This window comes from Malurus melanocephalus, unplaced genomic scaffold (genome assembly GCF_030028575.1).
Source record: "Malurus melanocephalus ecotype Western Australia unplaced genomic scaffold, MMel_1.1 scaffold_21, whole genome shotgun sequence".
NCBI lineage: Eukaryota > Metazoa > Chordata > Aves > Passeriformes > Maluridae > Malurus > Malurus melanocephalus.
In genome coordinates, this window is record NW_026623253.1 from 2,185,475 (window position 1) to 2,199,055 (window position 13,581).

A 13,581-nucleotide genomic window follows, 5' to 3' on the forward strand; every position below is an offset into this window, starting at 1 on the left:
AAAACAAAACTGGAAAATCTACAGCTCATAATCCATGATAACAATAGGGAAGGAGATGAAACAGGACCTTTGGCAGAGGAATTTGAGTCACCACAGCCCTGGAGAGAACATCCAGGAAGCAGCAAAGAGCTGACAACAAATGTCACAGCCCTTAGCCAGGGCAGGCAAACCCCTCGAAGCGAGAGGTGAGAGAGGGCATTGATGCCCTTGGGGTCCTGACAGGGACCCCAACCCTTCTGTGGATAGAGAGGCAGGTCAGGGACAGGAGAGCAAGGGACAGGAGGAAGACAGTTCTCATACACACACACACTGGAGGAATGGGGTGAGAAGATGGATCAGTTTATTTGTAGAAGATTCTGGTGTCAARCCCACTAATTTGGAGGAAGAAGATCAGGCAGCAGGTTGGACTGTGCGCTACGGGGAAAGCAGGGAGGAAGATRAAAGGGAAAGATAATAACAGGAAGAAGCAGCAGCTAATGGAATCAATTTCTGAAAAGGAGCCTAAAGAGTCCTGCATGTCCTCCTAAGAGATGCATGTCCCTGCCATGTAGAGGTCTGAATATGTGTAGGAGGAGAGTGGGGATGGGAGTTCATGCAGGCAAAATCTGACAGCAAATACTGATCCTGTCTATTGTCGAAAGTTGTTGAAACTCCATCCTAAAGAAGGGATGCTTTTACAGAGATACTCTTTTTAAATAATTTCCTCACTTCAAACACTGAACAAAAGAAATTCGGGAAGAAACCTTTTAAAATCATGATGGAAGTAAACACTTATTAAAAGGTGAGTTTTAAAGCAGGTATCACTTGAGTTTATTTTCATTTTCTAAATTCAAGAAGCAGTGTGAAATCAGAATATAAAATGCTAGAGAGAAGGAGCTYATTGCTAGAAGGTCATTTAAACAAGGAGCTGCTTCAGAGATGTAAAGCCATTTCAGTATTATGTAATCCCAGTCACTCAGCAGGGTGTCAGAGACCTATTCCATTAACAGATATCCCTCCAGACTATACCAATACCTGAAACACTTATTTATGCTTTTGTATTTTACAGCGATCACAAAGAAAAGCCTTCCCTGCTTCTCAGTATCAGGCAACAAATTCCTCAGTTTTGTGAGGCGTTCTCTCCCACATATTTTGAACCCACAGAGCAGAGTCACAAATTTGCAGCCTTGTAATCCTATTGCTTCCTGAAGAGAAAGCAACACATACAACGGAGATCAAAAACACTTAGTGGCAGAGACCCAGATCCCTAGAGACAGCAAACAGCAGAATAAATGCTCTGAGTCATGAAATAGCCAAAAGGACAACTGCTGAAATGAGGTAAAGACAAAGTCTGACAGAGTTTGGGTTTTTGGCAACAGCAAAGAGGTTAAACAGTCAAAAGAAATCTTGTTAAACACCTGTTGCTTGGTTCCCTGCTGCTGCATCCAAATGTTATTTAAATTCTGTTCTTTCCTTAATTAGTTTTCAGGTTACAATATCATGGTACCCTCACAGTCAGTATCCTGTTTCTCCTTTTATTCAACCCAGGAGCAACTCCGCTTTTATTGAGAGCTGGCTACGCTTGGTGTTTCAGTCCTTCCCTCATATACAAATATATGCATAGACACAGACATAGAYATAGACACATTTAATACCCTGGTATGTATTTTCTTCATGATCTRCAGTAGCTGATAATTTTTAGCATGCTATTCCTGTGTTTGTGAATGACGAGGACCAATATCTAGAAATGTTAAGACACACAATCTAAAAATATTTACTTAAAATGCTGAGAGCAAAAGCACCCTCTAAAAAAAAAACCTAACTCAGTTGTGTCCTGTCTTCTGCTCACGAGCAGGAGGAAAAGAGGCAAAGAAGCTGCACTGATCTCAGAATGCTGAAGTTGGCCGGGTCGCTCAATCAGGCATCAGATCATTTACAGTGAACATAAAGGAAATCTGTAGCTTTCAGTTTTTCTCTCAGCTTTTGAGAGGGCATGGGTTAAATCAGGGTGTACCCAGAAGACAAGAAGGAGGACAGAGATGAAGACAGACTTCTTAGGGAAATGCCTTTGGCTTTTGTCTCTTCTTTCATGCTTTCTCCCTCCCTTAGTTTCTTCTATTCYTGTTTGTTCTCCTCACTCTGAGCAGCCTCCCTTGAAACTCTGCTCCTGCTGGCAGTGTCCTGCGTTCACCCTGCTTGTACCCACCCTCTTCCCAATCTTTCTGGCACATCTGGAGCCACCTGCTCTTTTTTATCATCGACTCTTCCCTTAACCAAATATGTTAGGAGGCAAAAACAAACATAATTATTGAATTCCCATTGCCAAGATCCTTAACTGGAATTTCTGCCTGAAATGCAGCCTTCACRAGAGTCCAGCAACATCTTCCTCTTTCAAAAGCATCCATATGCTAGTGGGTTTTGTCAGCAGAAGTCCTAAAGGTCCTGCACCAACCAGCAATAAATCTGAGTCTTCAGATCAGCATCAGCTGTAGGCTTTTTCTAAGTTGGCATTACAAATTATATGCTCATCTTCCAATTCTGCTGGTGCTGGAGCCCAAAAAATTCCATCTGTCTGCCCCAGCAGCGCAGTCTCAATATGCAGGGAGTCACTGTCCTCCCTCCTACTTCCTGTGAACCAGCCAGAGCAGCAAATGTGACCCTCCCCACCCCACCTTCCTCCCTGCTCTACCATTATCTGGCTGTCCCTGCCCCTCTGACTCCCCCTCCCAAATCTGGGCCAGACCAAACCCTCACCCTTGGGATCAAGGATTTCAGCTGTGTCTCCACTGCTGCCACACTTCRAGCATGTCCTGTCTCCACTGTTATTGTCCCCAGTGCTAAGCCAGGTCTTAGTCATAGTCACTGCAGAGACCTTTCCCACAGCAGAAATCCTCTCTCTTCAACCATGCTGTGGGCCCTGTGGTAATTAGGAATAAATCKAATTCCTCAGGCTCTTGGAGCACAAATCATAAAGCCAATACCAGCATGAACCACATCCATGCAGACCATGGCTAGTTATGAGCCATTTGCCTCATGTCCAGCATTGCTCATCCAAACCGTTCTGCAGAATCCTCCATACCCTGAAGGTTATGGTAAAGCTGAGGGCCAGCAATATCCCCCTCTCCCATCCAACACTGTTCCATCACTGTGGGACTGCTGTGTGTCTCTAGCCCTTGAGAACAAGCCCAGCTGGTCAGAAGAGAAYCTTAACTCATGTCACTCCTTTCTAGGCAAAGAAGAGCAGCCATGGGTGCGTTTTTCCCAGTCTTCTTGGTGTTGCCGTGCCCACCAGCAGATCAGACGCTGTCAGAGGTGCAGATGACAGCAGCKGCTGGGAGCAGTCTCAGGGCAGTCACAGTGTGCACAAGAGCCACCCCAGGGCAGTGCCAGGCCTCTTTCACATCACACAAAGTGAKATACAGCAACCATCAGCTCGCACATCTCTGCAAACACAGCCAGGTGCTCGAGTCTTGACAGGTGCCACGTTGGCTAAGAGAGGCTTCAAATACCAGGGTCTGCCTTAAAACCCTGGGATCTTTCCTKTTTCCATCTCCTTGCCTAGGAGATTCGGTATTTTAGGATTGCCATTTTCCTCCTGGCTAGCCGAGCTTGCAGTTCTGCCTTAACTCTCCATTCAGAATAATGAGACATTTGGTTACACCTCACCACTTCTGGCTGAGGTTGTACCTTGCTCCAAMACTATTTTAAGAGGTAGGAGAAGGGTTTAGGAAAGGTTTAGGAAAGGGAAGCATTACTCATGATTGACAAGTAAGCAGTTCTGTCTTCAGAAGCCAAGGGGGAGGATATGAGCCTGAGGTTTAGGASAGGAAAATAATGAGATGAAACACTTATCTGCCTTTTCATTATACATCCAGTTCCCTTAAAGATGCTTTTTCTCTGAGGGAATCTGAATATGAAACTCTGAGATGTTCTGCTCATTGCCTTCTTACCTCACGGCTTTTATCTGAAATTTTGCAGCATCAAGCCTTGTCTTCATATTCTTGAACTGTCTACAAACAAGAGTGGAAAATTTATGGTGGAGTGAGCACAACAGAATTCTCATAAAAATATAAACCAAAATATTCTATTACTCCCCATGAAAAAAAAATGCTCTGCAGGCACTTCTATATTTTCAGTATAAAATTGATTATCTAATCTTCTGCACGAACACTGTGTACTTAAAATCAATAGCATTTTTTCATTCTAAAATGTTCCGATTCTGAAGACTGATCTTGCTTCTACCTGTACATTCCTGTCATTTGCAATGTAAAGGGATGCTGAGGACAATGAAAAATTTGTTTTCTGTTTGCTGCAAAGGAGTGAAATATCCTGTTTCAATTATGGTTACAATAGCTTTGCCTGCCTTTATCCCCTCCACTGCACACCTCATTCCAGCCTCTTGTCCTTCTCTGACCTGACCTCTCCCTGCTTACTCTCTGTCCTTGCCCCTGGCAGKGGGGTTGGAACTCCATGATCCCCTCCAACCCAAGCCTTTCTAGGATTCTGCTGAATGTCTTATTCATTAGTAGGAGATGGCAGGAACTGTCATGTCATTTGTATTTGCCTACTTTGAAGAACATCTCACCCTTCTTGACAGATTGTGAGGATTTTTCCATTAAGACAGGAACAGCTTTACTCACCTCTTTAAAAAAAGGACTTTAACCCATTGGTGCTACTTATAGCTTCCACAAGGCATGTACCTAAATACTAATTTTCAGGTCCTAAAACTTTCTAACAAGCTGAAATCACTTCTGCAGGTCTTGTAGTCAGATCAGTACCTCCTCCTCTCTCTCTCCCCTTATTGTTAGATACTCAGCTTCTCAGAAGTGTTATACATTGTAAATTGATGAGCTGTATCTTGAAAATTCCCAACTTTTCTGTAACATACATCTTCTCCAGAGAACTGGCAAACCTAAAAAGTTCAGCTGCAAATACGTCAGCTCGAACCAAAGAAGCGCAGATTGAAGGCAGTGACTCACCAGCTCACGATGGAGCGGCTTTGTGCACTCAACTTTTTCCCACATTAAACAGTTCTAGGAAAAAAAGTTGTGGGGCTAGAGGCTATTTTTGTGGGTTTTGCTTATGTGGAGACTTCTATTCCATGTCAGCCTCTGGTTTTGTAAAAAGGAAGTAAACCTAATAAAACTTTTTCACAAAAAAAAATATGTTTAATAAACTCCTTAGCTTACCATCCATTTCTTCTTGGAATCTGCCAAGATAGGCTCAAGTGTGCACAGATATCCCCACCAAYTACAAGAAGAAAAAAAGAAAATCTCTGTAGAGAGACTGCTCTGAGGTTTGTGTACATGTTTTTAAGCCTGGTGAAACTGGATTAAGTACAAGTGACCGTCCTTAACCCTAAGGTTGTCTGTTTTCTGATCCATAGTGAAAGAGAAAACTGGCAAATTTTAAATCTTTCCACAGAGAATGAACAACAGAKAGTGCAGCCATCTCAGCAACTGAAGCAAATGAAAAATAATGTGGTTTTACTCACAGCAAAAGTCAAGCGACTAAGAATTTGCAGTCTGTAGTTGGAGAGGAGGTGAACGAATGTTTTTGTGTGAGAATAAATAACAGCAGCAATGGTCTGTGACTTCACTGGAATACAGTAATTACCATGCTGGATCATACTGGTACCCCTCACCTTTAATCAAAAGCAGGCAGAACGCTAAGCTGGCCACTCCAGGCTGGAAAAGGACAAGGAAGAAAAGGATATTTTTTACATTTGGTTCTAGAAACTGAACCATGTGGTTTTTGAGCCCTAACACATTTTAAAGCTAAACCATACTGTGAGGCGTGGGCACTTTTAATGGATAGAAAGACATGGATTAGTACACGATTTGGCAAAATACTTTGGAGAGCTCGCCCCTRAAAATGTTTTAGAAAAATCTAGTCGTCTTTACCTAAATCTGTGGTCTCTCAGAAATCTGGTAATTTTTTTATCGTCAATAAAGAAAGCTGGCTATTCTCCCTCCAGCATCTTCTAAAGGGAAATACAATTATTTTTGTGCAACTTTCAGGTACAAAGCCAAAATAGAGTGCACAGTATTTTCAAAATTCCCTTATTCCGATGGCATTAAAAGTTCATTTCTTCAAAAAAGAAGTCCTACTTTTCCTCATTTAATTACAAACCTCCYCACAATGTTCTCAAATACATCAACAGAAAGCATTCTTTGTGCAGAAAGTTAGAAGTGATTTATAACTGCAATCTCAGCCAGGCTGCCAGTGAATTTTCCTAAACTGATCCAGCTTTTGGGGAGTGCTGAAACAAAATATGATTTAGCAGAATGGAGGGCAATTCTTTGCACATCACCATTAAACACATCTGTTTCAAAAGGTGGGGGCAAACCTGTGCAGGGGCATCCTTTGGAGCTGCATTCGTCAGAGCCAGACAAACACCAGCCAATTTTGAAAATACTGAGTAAAAGCTAAGATTCTTAAATTGACTTTAATTGAAAGCAACGGTGAAGGAAAATATATACATGGGTCTATTTATGTCAGTCCTATAGGCCTTCTCTAGAAGAAAAATATATCAGCACCTTTAGTGGGCCCCAGCTGTATCCATTGCCATTTCTGTGTTCCACRCTGGAACTCTTCCCAAAAAAACTCTTCCAAGACCAGCACCTGCATCAGGAAGAAAAGAATTAAATAATCTTAGCATGTTTCTGTAAGCCAGCATTGTGTCCAGAACCCAAACTCTGACAGTAAAGATGAAGCAACACAAAATGGTCTCCCAATCAGTTGCCAAGCCGTAAAACTATATGAAGAAACAACATATACTTGTTTTTAATCCCATACTTAGTCCTCTGTCTGTTAATCCCTATTCTTCCTCACTACAAGTGCTCTGCCTGAGTGAATAAATAACAAGAAAACCAATCCATTTTAGCAACAGCTTTTGCAGAGAGACACTGGTGTACATCATAAACTTAGAAGACCAAGAACCAGCAGGTTAATACAGCTAAAAATGTTATTTTCCTTTTATTCTGAGAACACTGAGGCATTGCATTATTTCCCTAACTAAATCACAGAGTGTTCTCCAAATGACTTTGAAAAAGATATTTTTATCCCCAAAATGAGAGCCCAAAATTTGTCATGGGAGAGACAGACAGAGATGTGGAATTGTGGTTACAACTTTGTTGGCAGAGGAGGAGGTAGTTTTACTGCATATTTCTTTATCTTTATTAATTAAAAAAACTCACTTTCTCCTTGAAAATGAATTTCAGGCTTTATTTTCAGTCTTAATCAAGAAATCATCCTTTTCAGTTTCCTGATCTGTCAAGGTTTGACAGACAAGTCCTGAAAATTGTGACAAAACTCTGTGGTTTCCATTAGATGTCTGAAGATAATTAAATTCACTCTGGCTTAGCTTTACCATTTTTTTGGAACTCTTGAGTCACTTTTTRTCTTGTTGCAAGGCCTGAAGGATGTAGAATCATTTCTTAAAGCAGACAAAGGGGCGTTTTCAAGAATTTTCGATTTCTTATGTGACTCACTAAGGAATGATCAATGCAGAAAAGCAACTCTGGCCACTTGGCCTCGCTTATTGTGTCTTATCTCCTTCAACGTCAACATCCTAAAGAATGCTGGGGTTAGAGTAAAGTGTCCTTCCAAGTAGCTCACAGCCTTAGGAAGGAACTTGCAGGTTCTTCCTAAGACAACATTCATTTTCATGAGAGAAAGCTCCCTCAGTCATGGTTAATCAATGCCTGGGAGCCAACATGCTTATAAATATTGTATCCATTTCTTTGATTTATGTTTCATAATTGGTTCATCCTGAAGCAAAAGAGAGGGGAATGCACGCTGACACAATTTTGTTGTCATTCTACTCAAGTTATGTAATTCTATAACCTTATTAGTCAAACTGGTACTGGTTTGACATTAAGTAAAGGCAACATTCACAGATGGTCAGGGCTTGCTCAGGTTACCATTGCTACTTCCACCCTCACTGGAAGCACTTGTGTGGTGTACGTGAGGATACAGTGACAGCACTTAAAAGTTCACAGTTTGATAGAAATAACAAAAACTTTGTTCAGGAGAAAGAAACAATCCCACAAGTGCCACCTGGAAATTATTTTGGAGTTTAGAAGTGATTCCTCTTTGCAACTGCACCTTCCTTTGTGCTTTGTGAGTTCACAAACTTTATGTTGTCCTCACAGCAGAAATGGGTCTTTAGGAACAATGTGTGATAAAGAAATCAGTCTTTCATGCTGCTCAACAACCAACAATTTTCCCTTGCCATAAGATGAGGACAGATGTGGGAGGTAGATGAACTTCCTGGAGCAGCAGAGGTAGGCACAAAGCATCCACAGCCTGAATCAAGACAGGCCAGGCAATCTCATCTTTGTGAGATGAGATTGTTTCTTCTGCCTGGCCCTGCTTTAAATCCTCGTCTGCAATTAGTGATGACATGTTTCTAATCCTCTTCATACAAGCCATCAGAGGATTGTAAATTTGTATGGGAAATGTCAGGGGAAGAAAAATACAGCACAGAAATCCTTCCTTTTCACAAAAGCATTCAATACCAAAGAAGGAGGAACTAAAAATTAAAAATAGACAGACTGCCTGGGAATTTTGTTTAGAACTACTTAGCTCCAGAAAAACAACCGGGCTTTTGCCCAGTTTATTGCTGTTCCTTTGCGGRATTGATATCTTGTTTGAGGGTGCAGTTTATGCCTGCAAAATTTCAAACTGAAGTAGTTGCACTTGTGAGTAGGTATTATCCTCTTTAGGTAATAAAAGAAATAATGATAACAGTCAGATTTGTTTCTAGAATTGAATAGTAGCTTAAAAATTGTCAACAAGAATTACTCACAAAACCAACCATCCTACATATTTAACTCTTCATTTTGCTGCCACTTTCTAGATCACAAAGGTTTGYTTTAATTTCATGGCAATGAGCACTGGAAAGGGATAATTTATTTACACATAGATGATGTCATATAATGCCTCATCCTCAGCAATATTTATCATGCTCGGATAAATGTTGTTATTAATATTGTTATTATCATCATCATCACCATAATTCCTATACAGAGGAAATACATTTTGAACACATTTCTCYTCTTTTCACTTGTGGAAGGGAGCTTTTGACATTTGAGCATCGACTCTTTCTTCTTATTTTATGCATTTGCCCTCCGGCCATTGTCAACCCCTGCAGTCAGAATAATGAATTCCTCTTTATTGCACTGTCAGTGTGCTGTCATTATTGCAGACTTCTTCTCCTCTGGAAGGCTGTTTGGTGAGTTATTTCTGAAAAGATATACCACACATGTGTTTGGGATTTATAGGACTGTACTGATCCATCATTTTCTGGAACATCCGATGCAGCCACAGTAAATTTAAAGAAACAGAGAATTCTCATCCAGCTATGGATGTCAAGCCATTCCAGGGAATATTATCTGCTCCTAACTGCTTGCTACTTTTGTACAGGAAACACAAACTCAGCTCATGATCACAGACAGATTTCTGTTTGCCTTTGCAGTAAAACTGTAATTCTCTTTATGCCTTCTTCACTTCCTGCTGGCCTTTGAGAAGACAAAAATTTGTGTGTGATCCTGAACTTAGGTCTTCTGCRTGATAGGAACTGATGCTGCCAGCTGAGCTTTTAAAACAGCTGTTAGATCCATGGAAAGCTGKTTTTCTCCCATTATTCAAATGTAAGATACCATTTTAAAAAGTCTTATTTAGCATCCTCCACACAGTAAGAAAGTCACTTTCAGTCTTCTCATGGAATTGTTGCAGGTACTATTTTTAACCACYAAGAAAAAGCTTGCCTTCGACACATCTCACAAGATTTTCCCGTTGTTTTCACAAGACCAAAGCCCTCATAATATCAATGTCTTTGCTAGGAAAGGAGGAATTGATAAATCAAGTGATAATTGACTTTTGGTTACTTGACAGACTTTAACCTGACATAATAAATATTCAGACTTGAAGCAGGAGTACCCTGAGGCTTGGGAAGCAATGGAAAGAATAAAACTGCTTTGGAGATGGATGCAGGTTCTGCTGGACTGCCTTGCTAGAGGAAGCTGCTGCCACACAGATTGTTGGGATTTTGAGCAGATGTGAAATGATTTTATCATTCATATTGTACCATTTTGTTCAGAAATGTTAAGTCCTCATATGTTCGAAACAACTCTACTAATTTGTTAGAAGCTTAGATTCTGTTTATTAAACAAAACAGACCTCATAGGACCTTTAGCAATTTGCCAATTTTCTTGCTTATGTGGGTATGTTCTACCATAGCAAAAATTACTCTGATTGCAAATAACCTATCAATAGTTACAAAAATCCTTATTTYTGCAGTTTTGTAATGGCTTCCTCTCAGTCCTCGGTTTACAAGAATCACTAATTTAAACCCAGCCTCAGTTATTCATTGAACATTACCTGGGATTTTTRGATGATCTTAGAAAGTTAAAAGAAAGCATAATTCCACATGAACATTATTTGTTAGAGATGTGGGATTCATCTTGGAGATCTGTTCWGTTCCTGAGCTGATCCCCTAAGTCCAGCGTACTTACATTTTAAGTAAGCAGAAAATGATAACGTAATGATAATGAAACGATAACAATAAATGATGAGGTAAAACAGCCCCATCCATACAGCTGTGTCATCAACAAGGACTCCCACACCCATCCTTCCTTCCCATCCAGACAAGAGACTGCACGCAGCTTGCAAATCTGCCTGCACAGGAGTGCCCAGCAGCATTATGAACTAGAGAACAAGGAGCAAATAAGTGATCTAAGCACCCAGAGGGCCTCCAAATCCCCTTCAGGGGTCACTCACCCCCTTCCAGACAAGAATKAAGTCATTGGATGGCAGTGCCAACAATTAAATTGTTGACTTTACAAGCACATGCATCCCAGAAATATTCCTTCTTGCATTAGAGGACCAGGAGAGAAAAAGGGAATGCAGCTAGGGATGGCCTGAATGYAAAGAGCTGGGTGTTTGCAAACACATTGGAAATGAAGATGAAAATGTGAAGATGCAGAAGATGGAAGTCAAGGAGGATGGGAAAAAGACAGACTGCAGGAGTAAGGCTGCACGAAAAGGCCCTCGAGTTTATGGAGAAACAGAGACTTTTTATTTGTTTACAAAAGTCAAACAAAATCTCTGAGGTGTGTAGGTGCTGCCTAGATATTCTGAMACCTCTAATTTCTTACCTGGGAGTGAAGGTGCAAGATCTCAAACAAGAACTAAACCTAGCTTCCTCTCCATCCACCCCTTAGGAGGAAATCTTTTTGAGTGTTTTAAAATGGCCCTAAAATTATCCCAGCTCTTGTGCAGTCCCATTCAGAACAGAGTTTTGCTGCATCTGATGGAGCCTGTTGAGAGAAAAGGAGGGAGACAATGGTCACACCAACAACTTCCAAACAAAACCASACAAAAGGGCCACTCTGCCTCTACCTTGATCAGTTCCTGATGGTCATCTGGTTGATGTTTAACAGAAACAGCAAAGTAGATGRCTATGTCCTGAATGCTGCATATTCCCACAGCAGGTCATGCTGGCCCCTCTGCCTTCTGTCCTTTCTGGCCTTGCCTASAGAGAGGGAGAAATCTGAATTACAAAGCAGATCAGGAAAAAGCAGAGCACAAGCACTCATTTTACTTTTTAAACTCTRTTATTACTGTCAATAAGTTACACTTTGAAGGTTAATATGTGGTACTAAACAGAAGACTTAATTTTTGAAAAATGTCTTATGTCTACCAGTGGCATGGGTACAAAAGTACAAGAGCTTTTACTTTTCCAAGTTTTTTCAACACATGCAGCACTGATKTTGTAACTTGTGATTTGCTCTCACCCTTCCTTTAGCAATAATGATACCAGGACTGCCCAAAATTACAAGAAACCTCAAGAAACTACATCACTTACCATCCTATCCTAGCCCATAGATTCATAGAATCATTAAGGTTGGAAAAGAACTCCAAGATCATTGAGTCTAACCTTTGACCAAGCACTGTCCTGTCAACCAAACCACAGCACTGCCATATCCAGTCATTKCTCAAACACCTCCAGTGCCAAGTAGATGGTACAACAAGGAGGGTAACCACCCTCAAAAYCTGCCCCAGAGCACTCTGAGCCATAAGAACTCTTCTGATACCAAGTAACAGCCAAATGTTAGTATAATTCTATTCTGGATATATTACCATGTTATTTAATAATGTGTGAAAAATTATTAGGTTTTATCCTTTTTCTTTCCCCAGAAATCAATGATAGTTCCTTATTTCTTCTGTCACTTTKTCTTCTTTTTATTCATTTTTCTCACTGACTGCTGTTCTGCTTTGAAACAAGAACTGCTTTTGTTATCTGATATTCTACATTTTAAGCACATTAGCCATTTTAAAGATTTTATATTTAAAATTAAATCAGCCTACTCTTGGTAGAATGATATATTTCTGCACTTCAGAGTGCAGACTTTTCACAGCACATATTCTTTTGCATTATGTTTCCTCTTTAGGYAGTTGCTTGCCATGAGACACTGCTAACTGGAGAAAAAAATATTAATGGTGTGARAGTGCAAGAAGCAATGCCTTGCAGTTCAGACATCACATACTCTGGCATGTTTATCTSTTCAGCTTAATAACAGCAGGTTAATACTGCAAAATGCCAAGTGCCCTGGGCTCCCACTGCAGTCGGTGGGAGTTGACAATTAGCACCTGACAGATGCACTTGGGTGCTAAAAGGATGAGGCACACTAAAACTGCTGGTGTGGCTAAACAGCGCACGATTCCTTCCCCCTTCCTCTAAYGGGTCATTTATCTTCAGGAAAGTACAAGTCAGGTCTTTCGATTTCTTGAGTTGCTCAAGTGGAGTCGATTTCTGGAGTGTCCAATCCTRCAAGGCCCTTGCTGGTCATCAGCTCATTACAAAGTATTTCTGTCATCACCAGCTCCGCTCTTGTGGGAGCTCTGGGAGGGGTTGTTCTTGACACTGGCCTCTCAGCTTTTAAAGAATCACATCCAGTTTTTTGAAGAGATCCTGAAAATTACAGTTCGGCCTTCTGAAAAATGTTTTCCTTCCTCTGAAGTAGACATCGTGCACTGTCATTTACAGACCCTATATTATTATTTTTTTTGCTTTTTCACAGGTTTTTGGCAGTGTCCAGTGTTGCTAAGGGTGATTTAATTCCTACTTCCAGTACAATTCCCAGAGGCAGCTCTTCCGAGGTGATTCCAAACACAGGAGATGGTGAGTTGCTTTTTATCCTCACTTGCACAGACTCTACACATGTTCAGTGTACCTGCTCTAAAGATCAAAATAATTTGGTTGGGTCCTGTATAGGGAAGAACCCTGCAAAGCAGGTTAAATAGAAAATTTTGCTGACCTCTGCCACGCTGACCTTTCCTTAAAGCAGCATAGGAGGAGAGAAAATCTGCACTGCAAAAATCCTSAAGAAAGAGCAAGGAAACACAGCCAGGTAAGGGCTGACCTGTAGGGTCACTGCAGGCTTAATGGGGCAATCTGAGCACACACAGCACAGAGGGAAGATGTCAAAGACGACAATCAGTTTGAGAAAAGGAAAGCAATAGCTGACAGAAGGATGACTGAATAAATGAAGAATTTCCAGCCCAGTCTGAGAAATCCAGGCACTGCTGAAGAAG

At 41.0% G+C, this 13,581-nt stretch overlaps 1 protein-coding gene across 1 annotated transcript in view; it reads left to right on the forward strand.

Annotated features, from left to right (window-relative positions):
• HTR1F (5-hydroxytryptamine receptor 1F) overlaps positions 1-13,581 on the forward strand; it is a 104,387-nt gene that overhangs the window by 34,781 nt on the left and 56,025 nt on the right. Inside the window, exon 2 of the mRNA XM_057389931.1 lies at positions 13,068-13,168. The gene's annotated coding sequence lies outside the window, so the exon portion shown is untranslated. The remainder of the gene's footprint in view (positions 1-13,067; positions 13,169-13,581) is intronic.